The following is a 20,327-nucleotide window of genomic DNA, read 5'->3' on the forward strand; positions in this document are numbered from 1 at the left end:
AACATGTATGCCATACAAGTGCCAGGTACTGACCATCTTCAATCTAGCAATCTCTCCTTGACATTCAATGGCATTACAATTACTGAATTCCATTCTGCAAGTTACCATTGACCAGAAATTGAATGGACAACCAGATAAATCCTGTAGCTGTATGAACTAATCAGAGTTTGGAAATTCTGAGGCAAATAACTCAACTCCTGACTCCCCAAAACCTGTCCACCACCTTAGCCACAAGTTAGGACTGTGATGGAATACTCTATTTAATCAGGTTGAATGAAATTGTAACAACACTCAAGAAGCTTCACAACATGCAAGATAAAGCAGTGTGCCTGATTGTCACCCCATTCATCACCATCAACGCACAGTGTCAACAGTGAGTATCATCCATAAGATGCACTGCAGCAGCTCACCAAGGCTTCTTTGACAGCACCTTCCAAATCTGCAACTTCTACCAAGTAGAAGGATAAAAACACTAAATACCTGGGAACCCCTCCACTGGCAAGAACTCATCCAAGCACACATCATTCTGACTTGGAGCTATATCACTCTTATTTCACTGGCACTGCGGAAAAATCTTGGAACTCTCTTCCTGTAGTAGTACTGTAGGTGTACCTACAACACATAGACTTTAGCAATTCAAGATAGTGGCTCACTATCACCTTCTCAAGGGCAATTGTGTGGTTTCCACCGGGTGCTCTGGTTTCCTCCCACAATCCAAAGATGTGCGGGTTAGGTGAATTGGTCATGCAAAATTGCCCATAGTGTTCAGGGATGTGTAGTTAGGTGCATTAGTCAGGGGTAAATGTAGATTAATAGGGAACGGGTTTGGAGGGTCGGTGTGGACTTGTTGAGCCAAAGGGCCTTTTTTCCACACTATAGGGATTTTAAGCATTAGGGTTGAGCATTGAGTGCTGCCCTTGCCAGCAACATCCACATCATATGAAAGAATAAATAAAAGACGTGTCTACTCTGCACTTCTGATGTAAGGTTATCAACCCACAATGTTACTTCAGTTTTTTGTTTTCACAGATGTTGCCTGTCCATTTGAGTGTTTTCCAGCTTTTTTGTCCTATCTATTTTTAAAATTGATGACCACCTCTGGTTCAGCAGTACCCATTCTGTGTTTTCATCATTTGCAAAACTGACTGTTTCAGTGATAAAAAAGGATGTTCTGTTGAAAGGCCATCTTTAGATTTACCCTACAACTCAAGGCCTTCTTCACTATCAACTATAAGAAATGCACAAGTATTCTGCTTTAAGCTTACAAGCATTTGTCCAATGCACCTAAAGAGTCATAATGAATTTAAAACATTAATTCTGTACCTCCACAGATGCTTTAGACCAGCTGGTTTTTCCAAATTATTCTAATTAATCCTGAATGCGCTGTTGGCATGAATGTGAAAAAATTGTAAAATATTGATACGCATGCAAAATTAGAGACTTTAGGTGCATTGATATTATCTATTCTACAATTAGGAGATTGTTCCTTGAAATTTTAACACCTGGTTGAGTATATTACTTCCCTTCCTGTCACTAGAACTGCAATTTGTGTTTTTAATGGAGGTGTAGACACTGACTGGTTTCTAACAAATCTTACACATGGTTTTACTGCAAATTAAGCTTTAATATTTGTTGCTAGGAATGACAGGAATCTATAATTAAGGAAAGAGTGATTGAAATCCTTCAAGACTTTCAGCTGACCAAAGCAAGCCAGCATGAAATTGTAAAACGTAGCCCAGCTTCAGCTTTATAAAAACAGACTTGAAATATTGTTCAGTGTAGACAGTTCTTGCAGTCCATCGAAAGGATGTAATGGCCTTGTAGGACGTGCAACATAAGAATTAACAGATTGATAGCTGGAGTCCAATGGTTATAAAACCATGAATGATCACACAAAATAGAGTTGCATTTCCAGGAATTCATAAAACGATTGAGCTAATGGTGTTGGCAGATACTTCTATTTCTACTGGTGCCCAGTTTAGACCTACAGCATATAATGTAAAAATTAGAACAAAGCCTTTCAAGAGTAAAAATGTTTGGATTTCCCTACTGGAAACAGTGAATTCCAGATCAATAGTTTAATTTAAAATTGAAGATGCAAAGATTTTTATTAACCAAAGGCACAAAACAATATGGGAAATGCATATATGGAATTAGGTCACAGATCAGCCATGATTTCAATGAAAAACTGAAAACCTCAAAGTATTAAACGGCCATAAGATGTTGCTATGTGTCTATTCCAAGAGAGCTGCCTCATGTTTCAACAAACTGAACAAGATTAAAACCATAATTGCCATAAATAAGATTGCTGCACATCAGGAAATGACAGTGCCCAGTTTAGACTTACGGCATATAATGTAAAAATTAGAACAAAGCCTTTCAAGAGTAAAGATGTTTGGATTTCTCTACTGGTCTCCCTAGTGAAGAGGTGAAATTTGTGAGCAGCAAATACAGCATACTAAATTGGAATAAAGTACAAGAGAATTGCTGTTCCACATGGATGTAAGTATTTAAGACTCTGGAGGGTGAGAAGGGTGGAGATAAAAAGACAGGTGTTGCATCTCCTGCATTGACATGGCAAGGTGCTGTTGTTAGCGACTGAGAAATGGATCCTGGTATCACAGAAGGAATTGGCCTTCGAATTGCTGAAAGGGACTAGGAGGGGTTGTAACTTTTAATGTTGTTAGGAAGTTCTTCTTTCAACACTTGGAATGAACTTCCAGAGAGCACAACGAAGGAAAAATAACAAGAATTATTTAATAAAAATTAACAGAACAATGCGAGAGTTGATGGTGATTTCTGCCAATTGGATAGCTTACCTTGGGATAATTATCTTGTAATCATTTAAATCCAGAGGGAGACCTATATTAAAAATGCCTACATTTAGGCATGGTACATGAACAGGAGCTTTTCACTACCAATAAATCCAGTTACAGAAAAGTTGAAGAAGCAAGACCTTCCATTTTTAAGTTTGGTGTTATTAAATTTTAGTATAAAACACACTATCCAACCTGACAGATTAGTCTGTTTGCTTTTATAGATGAGGGTCATGATGCTAATTCTCCCAAGAATATGATGTAATTTATATTAAATTTGTTTGGAACATTAAAGACCATAAGACCATAAGGCATAGCAGCAGAATTAGGTCATTCAGCCCATTAGTCTGTTCCACCGTTCGATCATGGCTGATATGTTTCTCAACCCAACTCTCCTGCCTTCTCCCCATAACCCTTGATACCCTTAATATTCAAGAATCTATCTCTGTCTTAAATACATTCAATGACTTGGCCTTTACAGTCCTCTGTGTCAATGAGTTCCATAGATTAACGGCCCTCTGGCTTAAGAAATTTCTCCTCATCTCAGTTCTAAAGAGTCATCCTTTCACTCTGAGGCTGTGCCCCCGGATCCTAGTCCCTCCAACTAGCGGAAATGTTTTCTCCCTGTCCACTTTATCCAGGCCTCTCAGTATTTTGCAAGTTTTAATCAGATCTACCCCTACCCACCCACCCCCCCCCCCCATATCTTTCTAAACACTATTAAATATGGACTCAGAGTTCTCAACTGCTCCTCATATGACAAGCCCTTCATCCCCAGGATCATTTTCACAAACCTCCTCTGGACCCCTTCCAGTACCAGCACATCATTCCTTAGATTTAGGGCCCAGAACAGCTCACAATATTCCAAATGCAGTGTGAACAGACCCTTATACAGCCCTAGCAGTATATTTCTGCTCTTGTATTCTCGACCTCTTGAAATGAATGCTAACATTACTTCTGCTTTTCTAACTGCAAACGTAACTTACATGTTAACCTTAAGACAATCATAGAATCCTAGAATCCCAACAATGCCGAAGCTGGCCCATCAGCCCATCTGTCTACAATAACCTCCCGACCAGAACCTCCCATGCCACCTGTAACCCTGCATTTCCAACAGATAATCCACCTAGCCTGCACGTCCTTGTACCCTATGGGCAATTTAGCTTGGCCAATCCACCTAACTTGCACATCTTTGGATTGTGGGAGGAAACCAGAGCACCCAGAGGAAATCTACACACTTATGGGGAGAATGTGCAAACTCCACACAGATGGTGGAATCGAATCAGGGTCCCTGGTCTTGTGAGGCAGCAGTGCTAACCACTGAATCCTGAATGAGGATTCCTTAGTTCCTTTGTGCTTTAGATTTCTGAAGCCTTGTCACACTTAATAAATAATCTGTGCCTCTGTTCTTCCTATCAAAGAACATAACCTTACACTTACCTAAGGGGTATTCCATGTGCCACTTCTTTGCTCACTTGCCTAGCATATACAAGTCCTTCTTCAGCCTCCCCACTTCCTCAATCAAAGTTATCCCTCCACCTCTCTTCGTGTCATCTGCAAACTTAGCAATAATGCCCTTAACTCTTTCGTCCAGTTTGTTAAGGTATAATATGAATAGTTATAGTCCTAACACTGACCACTATGGAACTCCATTAATTATTGGCTGCCATCCTGAAAAAAAGACCCTTTTATCTCTACTGTCTGCTTTCTGCCAGTCAGCCAATCCTTTATCCATGCCAGTACTTAGCCCTTGACACCATGGGCTCTTATCTTTTTTAGCAGCCTCAGGATATCCAAATAGATCACATTCACTGGCTCTCCTTTGTCTAACTTGCTCATTACTTTCTCAAAGAATTTTAGCAGATTTCATAGGCATGACCTTGCCTTGATGAAACCATGCTGACTCAATCTTATATTACCATGCACCTCCAAATACTCCATAATCCAATCCTTTATAATGGAACCCACAATTTTACTAACAATTGCGGTCAGGCTAACCAGCCTATAGCTTTCTGTTTTCTGCCTTCCTCCCTTCTTAGACAAAGGTGTTGCATTAGCCATTTTCTGCTGGGATTCTCCCTGACTCCAATGATCTTGGAACATCATTACCCATACTTCTACAATCTCCTCAACCATCTCCTTTAGAATCTGGGGTGTAGTCCATCTGGTTTGGGTGATTTATCCATTGTCACACTTTTCAGCTTCCACAGCACCTTCTCCTTGATGATAGCCACTACACTCACCTCCTTCCCTGACTCTCTTGAATTCCTGGCACGTTGCTGCCATTGTCCACTGTAAAAATTGATGCAAAGTGCCTACTCAGTTTATCCGCCATCTTTGCTCCCTGGTACTACTTCTCCAATCTCATTTTCCAGCAGTCCAATGTCCACTTTTGCCTCTTTCTTATCTTTTGGATATCTAAAAGAACTCTTGTAATCTCCTTAGCTAGCTTACTCTCATATTTCATCTTCACCCCACCTTATTGCTTTTTTAGTTCTCCTCTGCTGGTTTTTAAGGGCTTCTCAATCCTCTGGCTTCCCACTAATCTTCACCACATTGTATCCTTTTTGTTTTGGTTTTATGCAGTCCCTGATGTCATTCATTAGCCATGATTGCTTCATCCTCCTTTAGTATGTTTCTTCTTCCTTGGGATGGATTTCTGCTGGACCTCTTCCTGCTATGGTTGCTCCACTATCTACCCGGTTAGGTATCCTTCCAATCAACTCTGGCCAGCTCCTCCCTCATGTCACTCTAGTTACATTTGCCCAATTGTAATACTGTCACATTTGACTCCAGCTTCTCTGTCTCAAACTGCAGGGTGAATTCTATCACATTACGGTCACTGGTCCCCCGAGGTTCTTTCACCTTCAGCTCCCTAATCAAGTCTGCCTCATATGCCTGACCAAATCCAGACATGCCTGTTGCCTTGTGGGCTCTACCACAAGCTGCTCCAAAAAACCATCTCATTTCATGAATTCATTTCCTTGAGATCCATTACCAACCTAATTTTCCCAGTCCATTTGCCTATTGAAGACCCCATGATTATTTCTTACATGCCTTTTCTCTCTCCTGATTTATTTCCTGTCCCATATCCTGATTACTATTTGGAGCCTGTACAACCCCAGGCAGCAGGTGATTTTTTTTTCCCTTTTCAGTTCCTGAACTCTACCCACACAGATTTGATGCCATCCCATTCCATACCACTTCTTGCTATTGATTTAATTTCATTTCTCTCAAACAAGGCAAACCCTCCCCCCGTGCCCATCTGGCTGCTCTTTCGACAGGATGTGCATTCTTGGATGTATAGTTCCCAACCCTGATCCTCTTCATGTGATACTCAGAACATCGTATCCGCTAATTTCAATCTGTACAAGTTCATTTGTCTTGCTTCACATACTGCGTGCATTTAAATACAATACCCTCAATCCTGTGTTGACTGCCTCCATTCTTATTGTTGTCCCCTCATCTGCTATGCCTGAAGTTATTTGAACAACCCTTTCCATATTCTGTCCTAATATTTATTCAGCAAATTTTCACCTGAGCACTCCCCACTCCCCCAATCCCACTTTTTCCATAGCTTTCCATGCAATGGAACCACCCCCACCCACTCGCTATTGAATTTAAAGCTTTATTCATGACCCTAGCTTTACTATTTGCTAGTGTTCTGGTCTTAGCATGATTCAGGTGGAGCCCACCCCATAGGAATAGCTCCCTCCTTCCTCAGTGCCGGTGACAATGTCCTATGAATTTGAACCCATTTTTCCCACACTAATCTTTGAGCCACACATTTACCTCTTTAATCTTGTTGACCCTGGGCCAATTTGTGCATAGCTCAGGTGGTAATCCAGAGATGATTATCTTTTAGGTTCTGCTTTTAAATTTAGCTCCTAACCGCTCATATTTCCTCAGTAGAACCTCTTTCCCCTTTCTATCTATATCATTGGTTCCTAAATGGACCACAACAACTGGATCCTTCCCCTCCCACAACAAGTTCCTCCGCAGCCCAGATGAGAGATCTTGAACCTGGGTATCTTGCAGGCAACACGACCTTTGGGACTTGATCCTGGCCACAGAGAACAGAGTGTATTTCCTGACTACACTATGCCCAATTACAACTACATTTCTCCTTGTCCCCTCCTTTTGAATAGCTCCCTGTACCATGGAGCTATGATCAGTTTTCTCATCCTCAAACCCAATTCTCATCCACACAGGAAGAAAGAATCTCAAACCTGTTAGACAAGTGCAAGGGCTGAGATTCCTTCAGCACTACCTCCTTGATCTCTCAAATTCAGAGAGTGGTCAGAACAGGAGAGTATGACACTGAGGTAGAGGTCGTAGTTTATCTAGGGGGTGTGCCTGCCTTCTGAACCACAGCATCCCGGTATCTCTCCACCTCTCTGATTTTTTGCAACATCCAAAGCTCAGACTCCAGCAATGCTGAGCTGGAGTTCCTCAAGCAACCCAACACTTGCTACAAACATGGCTAATATGAACCACACTGGGATTCACTAGCTCCCACATCATGCAGTTACAACATATCACCTAGCCTAACATCTCTCTTTTAATTACAGTTATTAATTTGTATTTTTTAAAAATCAATAATGGTCTGTAATTATTTCCCCTATTCACCTAAAATCTGCAAGTTAGTGATGTTATATAGTCAAATTGGTAGCTATCAAGGGCAGCACGGTGGTTCTATGGCTATCATTGCCACCTCACAGTGCCAAGGACCTGGGTTCGATTCCACCTTAGGGCAACTGTATGTGTGGAATTTGCACATTCTCTCCGTGTCCACATGGGTTTCCTCCTGCAGTCCAAAGATGCACAGGTGAGGTGAATTAGCCACAGGAAATGTGGGGTTATTGGGATAGGATGGATCTGGGTGGAATGCTCTTCAGAGGGCTGGTGTGAACACGATGGTTCAAATGGCCTGCTTTCACACTGGAGGGATTCTATGAAATAACCAATGAACTTATGGTATTCCTGTGATGTCACTCTTTTATGCTGGTCCTCTCATCTGAGGCTTGAATTTATCTTGTTAAAAAAAACTTACAAACTATGAGCCAAAAAATAGGAAACAAGAGCTCCTCTTCCACTCTGCATTGAATTCCCATGTTGTCACCAAATTTCCCGAACTATATACTCACCTGTGCTGTGTCTCATTCTGGAAGGGATCTCTTCTTCCTGACTGTGTGAAGCTTATTAATCGTGCACTTTTAACAGTCCCTCTCTTAAATCAAGCTGAGCTGATCTGAGATGACTCAAACTAGCTAAATTCAATCCCACTTAACACCTTTTGAGGCCCTATTCAGGCTTCAGATGATTGACTGATACATTCTGTCAAGCTAAATATAACAATAATTTAAAGACATTATTATTTATTATCTGTCACTTCTGGTTTGTGAAACACTGTCTAGGTTTTTGAGTTGTTTTATTATGATCAATTCAATTGAATAACTTGCAGTTGCATCTGTGTGACTTCAATGCCTAATTAACAGGGAAAGGTAAAAAGAGAGAAAAAAAATAGCTGATGCTGAAACGTAAAGTAAAATATTGATCAGAAGTGCCTAAATTAGATCCGATCTTCCATTTAAAATAGGCAGGGCAGACTAAGGAAGTAAAATCCACAGAATACCTCCTACAATATTAACAATTATATATAATTTTCCATCATTATTGTACATATAAAAAAAACCTTTTCTAAGCAATTCACAAACAAATGTTCCTGTGGAGCAATTGTCAGTTGCCAGGGTAACTGGAGACATGGGAAGCTTTCCCATCAATGGGCTCTAATGACTTACAAACCTGTATGATGTAGTCTCATATACTGCATATAACTGGTCCCCAGTTTGGGGGGCAAGATTCTTTTACTGATTTGCTCCAACTTCTTTCCTGAAGTTAATGACTCACACTAGGATGTAGTTCCTCAGACAGCAACAACACATTAATAAGATTAGATTAGATTACCTACAATGTGGAAACAGGCCCTTCGGCCCAACCAGTCCACACCGATCCTCCAAAGAGCAACCCACCCAGACCAATGCACCTAACTCTATGGGCAATTTAGCATGGCCAATTCACCTGACCTGCACATCTTTGGACTGTGGGAGAAAACCAAAGCACCCGGAGGAAACCCACGCAGATACAGGGAGAATGCGCAAACTCCACAAAGACCGTCGCCTGAGGCTGGAGTCTAACCGGGGTCCCTGGTGCTGTGAGGCCACAGTGCTGACCACTGAGCCACCATACCAGTCTTAACTTACCCAAAATGATAGTTTACATTGATGAACATATATGGCGACTCAGCAGGTTATTTAACCAGGAAACTAGTAGGCCTAAAGCAATCCTGGTCCACACTAGTATGCAAGCAGTTAACGTTTATCAGGAATTCAGTAAATACTGAATAATCATCTTGATGGGATGAATCTTATGTTTTTTTGGCCAAGTGCAAGTTGTATAAATTTTTGCCTAGTGAGGCTTCTTGCTGTTTATTACCATATTAACTATCTAATCCACCTCTATGGCATTTCTTATATCTCATTCTGTCTCCCATCTTACCACCTGTTATTGTTCTCGAAGCACCTCACCACTCAGTAAGTATCTGCTGAAGGACCAACAACCCTTGCACCCACACCATCGCTGAATGGTTGCTATGCCCTCATACAAACATCAGCAATCCAGCTTGCCCCTTCCTGCAACGTAATGGCACAGCAACACAAAACCACATTGCTCACAGCACTGAGAGGCTGACATTCCCTCAGGAGACAGAAGGTGGTAGTAGAGAGATGTTTTTCAGACTGGAGATCTGTGGCCTATGGCGCACTACAAGAATCAGTGCTGGGTTCATACTTTTCATCAAATATATACAAATGATTTAGATGTGAATATAGGAAGTATAATTAGTAAGTTTGGAGATGACACCAAAATAGGCGGTGTAGTGGACAGTGAAGTATCTTGGAGTACGATAGAACCTTGATCAGATGGGACAATGGGTCGAGGAGCGGCAGATAGAGTTTAATTTTTAATAAATGTGAGGTGTTGCATTTTGGTGAGACAAACCAGGGCAGTACATATATAGTAAATGGAAGGCCCATAGGGAGTATTGTTGAACAAAGAGACCTAAGGGTGCCAGTGCATTGTTCTTTGAGAGTGTAGTTGCTGAGGAAGGCATTTAGCATGCTTGATTTCACTGATCATAATATGATGAAGGGCTTTTGCCCAAAACGTCGATTTCGAAGCTACTTGGATGCTGCCTGAACTGCTATGCTCTTCCAGCACCACTAATCCAGAATCTGGTTTCCAGCATCTGCAGTCATTGTTTTTACCTCGATCATAATACTGAGTCTAACAAGTAGGATGTCATTTTGCAGCTGTACAGGACTTTGGTGAGGCCACTTTTGGAATACTGCATACAATTCTGGTCGCCCTCCAATAGGAAGGATGTTGTTGAACTTGAAAGGGTGCAGAAAAGATTTACAAGGATGTTTCTGGGACTGGAGTGTTTGAGCTATAGGGAGAGGTTGAATAGGCTGGGGCTTTTATCCCTGGAGCATCAGAGACGGAAGGGTGACCTTACAGAGATTTATGAAATTGTGAGGGGCATGGATGGGGTGAAGAGCCAAGGTTTTTTTTTTCCCAGGGCGGGAGAGTTCGAAACTAGAGGACATAGGTTTAAGATGAGAGAGGCAAAATTTGAAAAGGACCTGAGGGGCAAGTTTCTCACACAAAGGGTGGTGCATGTCTGGAACAAGCTGCCACAGGAAGTGTTGGAGGCAGTGGTAACAACGATTACAGATCAACTGCACAATAAATCAAATTCAACCCCTACCTATTGGTGAATTCCAGTTTTGTGCTATGGCCCTCTAGGTACCACATATGTATGGTCAATCGCATCTTGCGTCTGTGGGAAAACAGCTCTGTTCCCGAATCCTACTGCCCAGGCTGTAGCACTAACCTTGCCATCAGGAAATGAAATGAATTGATGTGATGTTGCACAGATGGCATCAGTTACTGTCCTGATGTATTTGTGGGGACTCAACTGAGAGATCCCATACAGGTACCTGTCAGTCTCTCAAAGGAGCCAGTTCTAAACAGCTGTCACTGTCACTGCCAGCAGGAGAGGATGGCCAATCACTCCTGACACCCTCAGGTTCCGCTCTAGCATTTGGAATAATTCAATCACAGTGACCCTGTGCAAACAGATTCTGCACTGGCACTGCATCTCGTTCATCCCCAGGAAATGGAGTCATGACCAAAAATGCTCTGGGCCTCCACGGAACCCAATGCACTGTGAGTACCCTGCAGGTAAACCCTCTCGCTGAACTGGGTGCTCCTCATTCCGTACATGGTCTGCTGCTATTCCTGAGCATGCTGTCAGCCCTCGTCCCTCTGTATCTGCCTTTCCCTTCTTAGAAAAGCAACCACAGTGGCCAACATTCTCTCAGTGGCTGAGAGCAAGATTCTTGCGGGAAATCACTGGCATTGAGCTTGTAGCTCTGGTACCAGTTGGTGATGATATATCCTGCAGACGAGGGCTGATCATACTCCTTCATTCAATGAAACTCACTGCACCTTGCTAATGAGGGTCATGTCCCCATTATTCACACAGCTCAAGCCTCAGAATGTGCACCAATTTTATGAAGATGCTGTGCTGTCTGAGTGACCAACACATTACTTTAAAAAGGGAGTGCCTGTTCCATTTTAACTCCTTTTCCATCTCAGACACACATCAATCATTCAGATTTTCATTGCATTCAGACCATAATTATTATTAAACTTACAGGAGAGACAATAAGGCAATGGTCTCTCTGCCTCCCTTGGCACCCTTGGAAGTTGTAGTAGTAAAGGGTTACCTTTGGCTTATTTTTAAGTCATTGGTGCTAATGCAGCATCACTGAGATGCCAATGTTCAATTTGCAAGGTATGGTGCAAATTGCCTTTGACCAGCATTTAAACACTAAGCACATCCACTTTGTATATATTATAAATGGATGAAGTAGTGAAAGTATCTGTTTGCAAACACCTACTTCATGTGTTTGCCCCTTCAATTCCTAGTATCCAGCTGACATGGATCCTGCATTTGCATCCATCAAATTGACTCAGAGTCTGCCCACCTTGGGTATTGATTTAGCCATTTTCCAGTTGCATTTTGCATCTCATGAATGGCAAGTGTTGGCAGGGAATGCAGCTTGTGGTCAGGAACATGGGACTCCACTTGGTCCCCAGGTAGCTTTCTCTCAAATCTCAATGTCTCCTTCAAATTGCACTATCCTGACAGCCCACATTTATGCATGCTCTGTGTGTGGAGACCCATCGCATTGAACTTCAAGTCAAACTGACCCCCTGCCTCCTGACCCTTGACACTGCAGCTTAATAATACCACCTTGGTCCTCCTGTATGTCCTCCTTCTGTAAAGGTCACGGTGGTGGGACACTGCCAATAATTCCACTCCCTCAGCCCAGCATGCCCTCTGATAGTGTTCTACGTACTCCCAAAAGTTCCCCATTTTGCCATCCTTTTCTCTGCTTTTTATCACCTAGCTCTGACACCTGACTTGGCAGCGATCCTCCCTTGAACCCTTCTTATTGATCAAGGGACTGTATTTGCCCAAGAACTCTGTCTGACTGCGAACATATCTGCCCTTGGGTGAGAAATACTGAACTCAGTTCCAGGACCAATATTACCACAATAAGATTGGTTAACTCAGTACAGATCTTGGATTGACTGTGGGGCTTTCCCAACAGTCAATCTCAGTGGCACATTATTTCGACAATGAAAAATATATGCCTATAGCTTAGCATGTGGTACAATCATTCAAATGAAGGAAAAGAGACATGAATCAGGGATTATAAATCAGTTGATCTTCATTCATGATGAAGAAAATACTTCTTGAGGTTCAGCTCAAACAATGAACTTTGACTTCAAAGAGTATTTTTTACTACAATGTTTTGGAAAGTAGCTAAAGCACTGGAAAAGTAGTTGAATAATATTTACCTGAATGATTAGAATATATTTCTTCTTAACATAAGGAGGCAATTTATCTTCGATATTCAAAGAAATAGCAAATGTTGCAACAGTGGCAGCTGATTCATTCCCATCCATTTTCTGCTGCCAACAAAGATGAATTCCCAATCCAAGGTACATAAAGAAATCCTGAGGAATGAATACTGAAGATGAGCTGATTTGAAAAACAGGTTCATCAGTAAAAATAAAATAAAATTTACAAGGCTAATTTGAACCTAATCCACCCTTAACAATTTGTCAGGATCTGAATGACTGCCCACTTCATATCCTGTCGAATTTTACTTGGTGCTTGCCTGAATGATCCCTCTAATCACTATCCAGCAAACTGTTGGCAAATGCACGTACACAGATGGATAGGATTACATTGAACTATGTTTATCGCCCATGAATGAATCCTCTATAATACTCTCTGGTCTGGAATAAAATGAGAATGGACACTTGGGCTGCTGGCATCATGGAACTGTACCCCAGCACAAGAGAGCAGGGGAGCAAAGTGCAGGGAAAAAGTCTGTTATTACTTAAATGCAAACTTTGTTAGTCAATATTATAAATTTGAAAACATTGAATGGAATCTTACAGGGGTCTGAGCAACATGGGCTATAACGAGATTTGTGACATAATCAGGGAAGGCCAATCTGTACATTGGGCACATCTCACTGAAACTCATGCTTTTCAGAAACAGTGAGCCAAGTTTCTCATGAGGCTGCAGTGAGTTGCCAAATCAGGAGAATTATAATTCAAACACCTTGGTGACAGCCCAACTAGTCTCATTAATATTCAGTTTTCTACCTTACCAAACTCACCAAATGAGGCAGATGTCAAGAAAATTTGGCATGGAAACCAGATGAGGTACCTAGTGAATTCACCTCCATGTTTGTGTGGAAGGATGGCTAGGTTGGACAGCGGCCACTAACATCTCAGGGCACACTCCATGGGCACCAGCTATGTGCTCCTCATATGCACTGACATTGGCATCTGATATGTGTCAAACTCTAAGAACTGACATGGTCCACCTCTGATCAACTTACAGGATGCTTTGACACTTTAATATTTCATCTTGGACTGCACCAGCAACTACGACAGTAATGCTGCAGCAAGGAACCGTGTGGTCAGAGACATGTATCCAGCTCATGGATTCCACCAGGCTGCATCTTCAGGATTTTTGTTCAGTGGGTATAGTGACAGAGACAGAGAAAGTGTGAGATATCAGAAAGAAGATTCTGGCACTTACATGGCAGAGTGGAGAAGGCCACTGATCGTCTTTCTACGTTGCCATACATTCCTCTAAATACATTAGACTGCTTTAATCCAAGTGGCTATCACAGACCAGGCTGGCATGGTTTGGTGTTGCAGCCTGTACTACCAGTTGCTGGGGGTAGAGGAAGGGCCAATTCTGCAGCACTCTGTCCAGCAGGAACTCCAGGTCCATGCCTACACAATGGAGCACCAATTTCCCACTATTTTACAACTGACTTTAAAGATGGCACAAGGGGTAATGGTGAATTCAGGGATATCCACTGAGTGGCAACTTGTTCTGGGAATGAACCATGGTAAGATACGGCCTGAATTGGGTGTGATAGATGTCATAAAGCCAGAGCAGGTAGTTAACGAGGCAAGGTTGGTAAGATTTAGTGAGAAAACCCAATAGGCTTACTTTGGAAACTGGTCCAAAAAACTCAACACAACTTGAGCCAAAAAAAATGCAAAACTTAGCCGAACGTAATTCAAAGAAGTCAAGAGTAAACTATTGAAAATGCTGGAAATCTAAAATTAAAACAGAATGCTAGAAGTACTCAGTAGGTCACGTAGAATAAAGTCAATATTTTTGGTCTGTGATATTTCATCAGAACTGACATTGATTATGAAAATGTTCAGAATCAATGGTCATAGACCTGAAACATCTTATTAACTGTTCTTGAGATACCAGGGGTTTGTGCCTGCCAACTGCACTCACACCGCCTGCCATACTCCATGGCAATTGGGCAATGGTAATGACACTAGGGCTTTCCCCTGCAATCAGGATCCTGGTGGTGAAAATCTCACCAATAGAGCTGCCAGCCCAGAAACTCTTGTACTCTTTTTTTTCTTTCCACAGATGCTACCTGACCTGCTGAATAGTTGCAGCATCTGCAGTAGTTTGTTTTTGTCTTAGCATTTAATTCACTGCCTCTTCTCTTCCAGGAATGCTCACGTTATGAAGCTCTGCTCTCTCCTCGACGGGATTATCATTTGTCTCTGCTAGTGGATTCACCTTCGTTACTTCTTATTGCTTTTCTCTTGTTCCATAAGAATGTTTGGTGGAAGAAATACATTCCCTTCAATGTTACCCTCTCATCCTGACAACAGGTGAGAATGTGTTGTGTTATGGACCACATCAAATCCATTCAAAACATATCCAGATGATAGCCTACACTCTATTATCTTATTTAAAGGCAAGTATAAGGCACTGCATTCCAGATGTGATTCGACTGGTCAAAGTACTAGGCTTTAAGTAAAACACATTTTATTATGACACCATGGTTAAAATACAAACAAAAGAAGAATAACTTTAACAGTGTTGAAATACTTAATAAAATTATATACATTTCAACTCATACTCATCAACTGCACAAATATAGCAGCATCCCTTAAACACACCCTTGGTAAAGACAAGCTCAGCTAAACTTGCTGTCTCCTCCAGTCCAGGAGAAGGAACACTGACAGAATGAATGCAACAGCAGAGAGAGAACTCTAGCTTTTGCAGCAGCAGAGAGAGAGTTGCAGCTAGCAGCTTCAACTCCAAACCCCCAACTTCAATAACTGAAAACAAAGCTAAAACCCTGGGTCCTTACTCACCCCACTCATTCTTCTTTTGTCTACTTACAAAAAACAAAGCTATTTATTCTGCTTTTCATGAAGCAGACACATCAGCACCAGGTTTACAATATGTGTCTTCAAGAGAAACAGGACAGAACAACTCCCTCTTAAATCCACACACCATCACAGTTGGTGAAAGGGTGTGAGGACTTTCTAGCTCACCACATACCTACAGTAAGCTTTCTTATTCATATAATATTCTTACCAGCATATTTTAGTTTGGCTCCAATTCCATACTTGGGAGTCCGATTTACATTTAGCAGTTGCTGTGCAGATATCCCTAGTTTAAGGAAAGACGGGAAAGCAATGAAAGGCAGATGGGAGTTGCTATCTTCAAAAGCCTTTTACAGCACTCCTTGTGGATCAGGAGTACCAGGGAGAACTCTAGCTTAATCATTAACATATCATCCAAAGATCCAATCTCATCTTCACCCCAGGTCCCCAACTCTGATTCTGCACCTCTCCACTTCCTGATAATCACTCTCTTTCCCACGACCAGCCAACAATTCTCCCAGTCTCCAGTCTTCCCTTTTCCAACAGGTGTGCAATGGCAAAAAGATACCTAAATGCAGCCTATCTTTCCCTGAAGCTTACCACTTTGGCAACTTGACCAGTTGCAAGCAACATAAGACTCTTTCACATCCTCCCTGCCATTATGTCTGGTATTAAATTACTGTTATAAGTTTAATATACATCAGTATTTTTGTAACTGGCTGTAAAACGTAATTTGACTTAAGTTCCCTGGAAGTCTTTATATATGATTGCTTGTCCAATAGTTTAAACAAATTTGAAGAAGGTGTAAGTTAGAGAAATGAACAGCCAACTGGGTACCTCAGCTGATTAGGGTGGTAAATTCTTCAGAATTAAAATACAACTTTTGCCTCTCTGCTACACACAATCAAGGAGAGAAACCTCAGAGCTATTTAAATATTGTTTGTCTCCCCCTCTGCTGGAATACATTTTACCACAGATCAATGAAAATACTGAAGATTGGTAAATAAACTATTTAACAGCCTAGAATCAGTAGTGAACATACAGCTCATTTTCCAATTGGTGTGGAAGTGATGTGTGGCACAAGCATGAAAATCATTTGATGAAACATCCCAGGGTACGTCCAGACTTGGTAACCTCAGTATTGCTGAGAACAACTGAATTTCAGATAGATCATGGTCAGTTCTTTACAATTTATACTGAAGATAATCATGGTTTTGCACTACAAAGACACACCAAGAATGAAATGTCATTTGTGTATTTTAGGGAAATTGAGACTTCTATAGTCGGGTATGTGAAATGTACTACCACACTCAATTACTATTAATTTCTGGTTTCTGTTTGGAATTTTAAAAAATATATTTATGCTGATTTACAGAAAGCATATTTTGTACAATGTATGCGTGCAATTACTTATTGAAAAAAAACAAACTGACTAACTTTTGTTATAAAAGAAATGTAAAAGTTTTTCTGAAGTTTTTCCATCACAGTCGCCTTTCCATGCGACAATGGCTCTCATACATTGTCATGTCAAATTGAATGCAGGTTTGCAGATTATGATGGCAGGTAAATGTTTGAATTCTTCACATGTTGTTAACTCAGCTTTCTCATATAATCACTTGAGAACAGCCCTGGAAGAAAGATGTAAGTAACCACTAAGTTAGCTCAGAAAGAGATGCGCAAGGCAGCACATACTCTGCAACTGCCCAAGGAAACTGTTGTACACTGTAAACTGATACAGAATTTCTGACTGTAAACTGAAGAACTGTCCAGGCTTCAACAAAATCAAATGCTGTTGATACTGGAAATCAGAAATGCAAACAGAAAATGCTGGCAACATTCAGCCAGCCTGGCAGCATCTCTGGAGAGAGAACCAGAGTGAACAACAGGTTAGCAACATAGTTCTACTGAAAGGTCACAGATACCATGGGATCCTGTTGCCATAGATGCTGCCTGGCCAGCATTTTCTGTTTTTATTTTGTCCAGCCTTTGACTTGCCTGAACTTTAGAAGTCAGTTAGTATTCAGAAGGACACTATATACTTATCAACTTCAACTGTGCTGAAGACATGCACAGTTTCCATTGATCATGAATGGATGTCAGCATAGGATGCCACAGTCAAATTCCTCATGTGTACTAAGACTTAAATTCATATGACTCTTGTTCATACAATGCTTTAGTGGATTCATTTCTTCCTTCAAATCAAGATTAAGATCCTTTTCTTCAAATTCTTCATTTGCCTTGCTTTCTCTCTTGTCCAAACCAATACTTTTGTTCCTTGATTCTTATTTTTCACTTACCTTGGCTCTATCTATGGAGCTGCCTCCCTGAACGCAGGACCTCAAGTCCTATCTGTGCAATTGTACTTTTTATTTCCCTTGTTTCTGCATAATTACACTATGAGAGAGATGCTGAACCAATTTTTCTGAAATAATCTGAGGAAATCAGCACATAATTTGTATTTGCAAGTTTGACAGCAAAACAATAGTATATATCAAAACTTCACCTAGCTAATTAGATTCCACACCCACATGAAGGAAGACAGTACATTTGAAACTTTAAGTCATGTAGAGTTTGCACTAATCTTTGTTTGCTTTGGACTGACTTTGACATTTGAGAATGTATCGAATCGTAAGAAAAACTGACTCAGGCTGATGTTGGCAACATGCATGTAGAAACTAGCCTAAATTTTCAGACTGTACTATCAATTTAAAGAAGTCTGATCCATCTCCCACATTTCAGACCTCTTTTCCCTCCCACAACAATGGTAGGGTCCCCCTTGCCTTTACCTACCAACCCACCATCAACCACATCCAAGGTATCATTAGCCACCATTTCTGCCACCTCCAGCAGGATGCCACTACCAGTCCCACATTCCCCTCACCTCCCTTGTCAGCCTTCTGCAAGGATCGTTCCCTCTGGGACACTCTGTTCTACTCCTTCTTTACTCTCAACACCTCCCCATAGCCTTATGGCATCTTCCCTATGACCGCAGAAAGTGTAACACCTGTCCGTTTACTTCCTCCCTCCTCAGTATCCAAGGCCCCAAATGCGGCAGAAGCGGGTACTGCAGATGCTGGAGATTAGAGTCAAGATTGGAGTGGTGCTGGGAAAGCACAGCAGGTCAGGGAGCATCCAAGGAGCAGGAAAATTGAGTCTCGGGCAAAAGCCCTTCATCAGGAAGGCCCAAACACACCTTCCCAGGTGAAGCAGCACTTTACCTACACTTATCCAATCTTACCCAATTCGCTGCTCACAATGTGGTCTTATCTACATTGGTGAAACAAAGCATACACTGGGTGACTGCTTTGCAGAAAAGATCCTGAACTTCCAGTTGCCTGCCACTTGTTTCCGGGCCAACATCTCTGTCTCAGGCTCACTGCATGCTCCAGCAAAGCTCAGCACAAGCTGAAAGAACTGCTTGTCCGCTTGGCAACTCTACAGCCTTCTGGATTCAACATCGCATTCAACAATTTTTTGCCTTCAGCTCTCCCATGTCCTTATCCCAACTCCCACACAGCAGGCCTTGTAATCACATAGTCTGCTATTATGAACAACCTATTGTTAGCTACTAACAGTCTCCACTCACAGCTACTCACCCTCCTAGCCTGATCGTTATCCACTCTTTTGTTTGTCAAATTTCTTCTCTCTCTTAGGGCTCTATCTCCACCTATTGTTTACTCCTCACCTTATCATATCTTCAACATATAAAAAACATTTTCCTAGCTGCCAAAGGTTCTGAGGAAGGGTCACTGGATCAAAAACATTAACTGATATCTCTCCACAGATGCTGCCAGATCTGCTGAGCTTTTCAAGCAATTTCTGTTTTTGTTAAAGACAATAAAGAATGGACATCACAATTGGACATCAAACTCCAGAATAAATGTTATCTCACAGTTGGTCCTATCCCGATTGCACATTATGGTAAAAGTACATAAATAACTGAACTGTTTTGATGTATATTGAAAATAAACTTTTGCAATTATTGTACTATTTTCCTTTGAGTCACTGATAGTATCTTTCAGAAGTTAACACAAGGATTTTCAGTGTTTCCAGGGAATCTCCATATAGAAAATTTCAGAACCTCTAATATAAAACATGCTGAAAAACACGTGTACAGTACTATTCATTTAATAACTTTAATTTTTAATTGATTCATTTCCAACTGATGATTCATTAGAGATTGAACATGTTTTCTATAAATGTAAATTGAACACAGCAATTTGCAAGAATATTTTTGAAACATTACTACCCAAATGTATATCTTTCAGACAAGAATCATCAGTGTATTTAACACCTCAGACAGCAAAGAAAGCAATGCACTGAACCAACGTCACAAATAAAGCCATAAGAAATAGGAAAAGGAGTAGGCCATCTGGCCGTTGAGCCTGCTGAACCATTCAGTCAGATCATGACTGACACTTTCGTGGACATAGCTCCACTTACCATAACCCTTAATTCCTTTACTGTTCAAAAAATCGATCTATCTTTACCTTAAAAACATTCAACAAAATATCCTCAACTGCTTCACAGGGCAGAGCTTCCACAGATTCACAATCCTTTGGGTGAAGAAATTCTTCCTTATCTTAGTCTGGGAAGCACGGTGGCTCAGTGGTTAGCCACTGACCCAAGTTTGATTCC

General features: G+C 41.3%; 1 long non-coding RNA gene across 3 annotated transcripts in view; it reads left to right on the forward strand.

Moving 5' to 3' along the window:
- The window catches only part of LOC140463050 (uncharacterized), a 37,016-nt gene extending 17,379 nt beyond the window's left edge, over nucleotides 1-19,637 (forward strand). Inside the window, exons 5-6 of one of the 3 annotated variants that reach the window (XR_011954590.1) lie at nucleotides 15,021-15,185; nucleotides 19,474-19,630. This is a non-coding gene — a long non-coding RNA (uncharacterized lncRNA). Of the gene's footprint in view, nucleotides 1-15,020 lie in introns of all 3 variants that reach the window. The other 2 variants (XR_011954587.1, XR_011954588.1) reach the window with 2 other exon arrangements.
- The last annotated feature ends 690 nt before the right edge of the window (nucleotides 19,638-20,327 follow it).

Source organism: Chiloscyllium punctatum, chromosome 37 (assembly GCF_047496795.1).
Source record: "Chiloscyllium punctatum isolate Juve2018m chromosome 37, sChiPun1.3, whole genome shotgun sequence".
Taxonomy (NCBI): domain Eukaryota; kingdom Metazoa; phylum Chordata; class Chondrichthyes; order Orectolobiformes; family Hemiscylliidae; genus Chiloscyllium; species Chiloscyllium punctatum.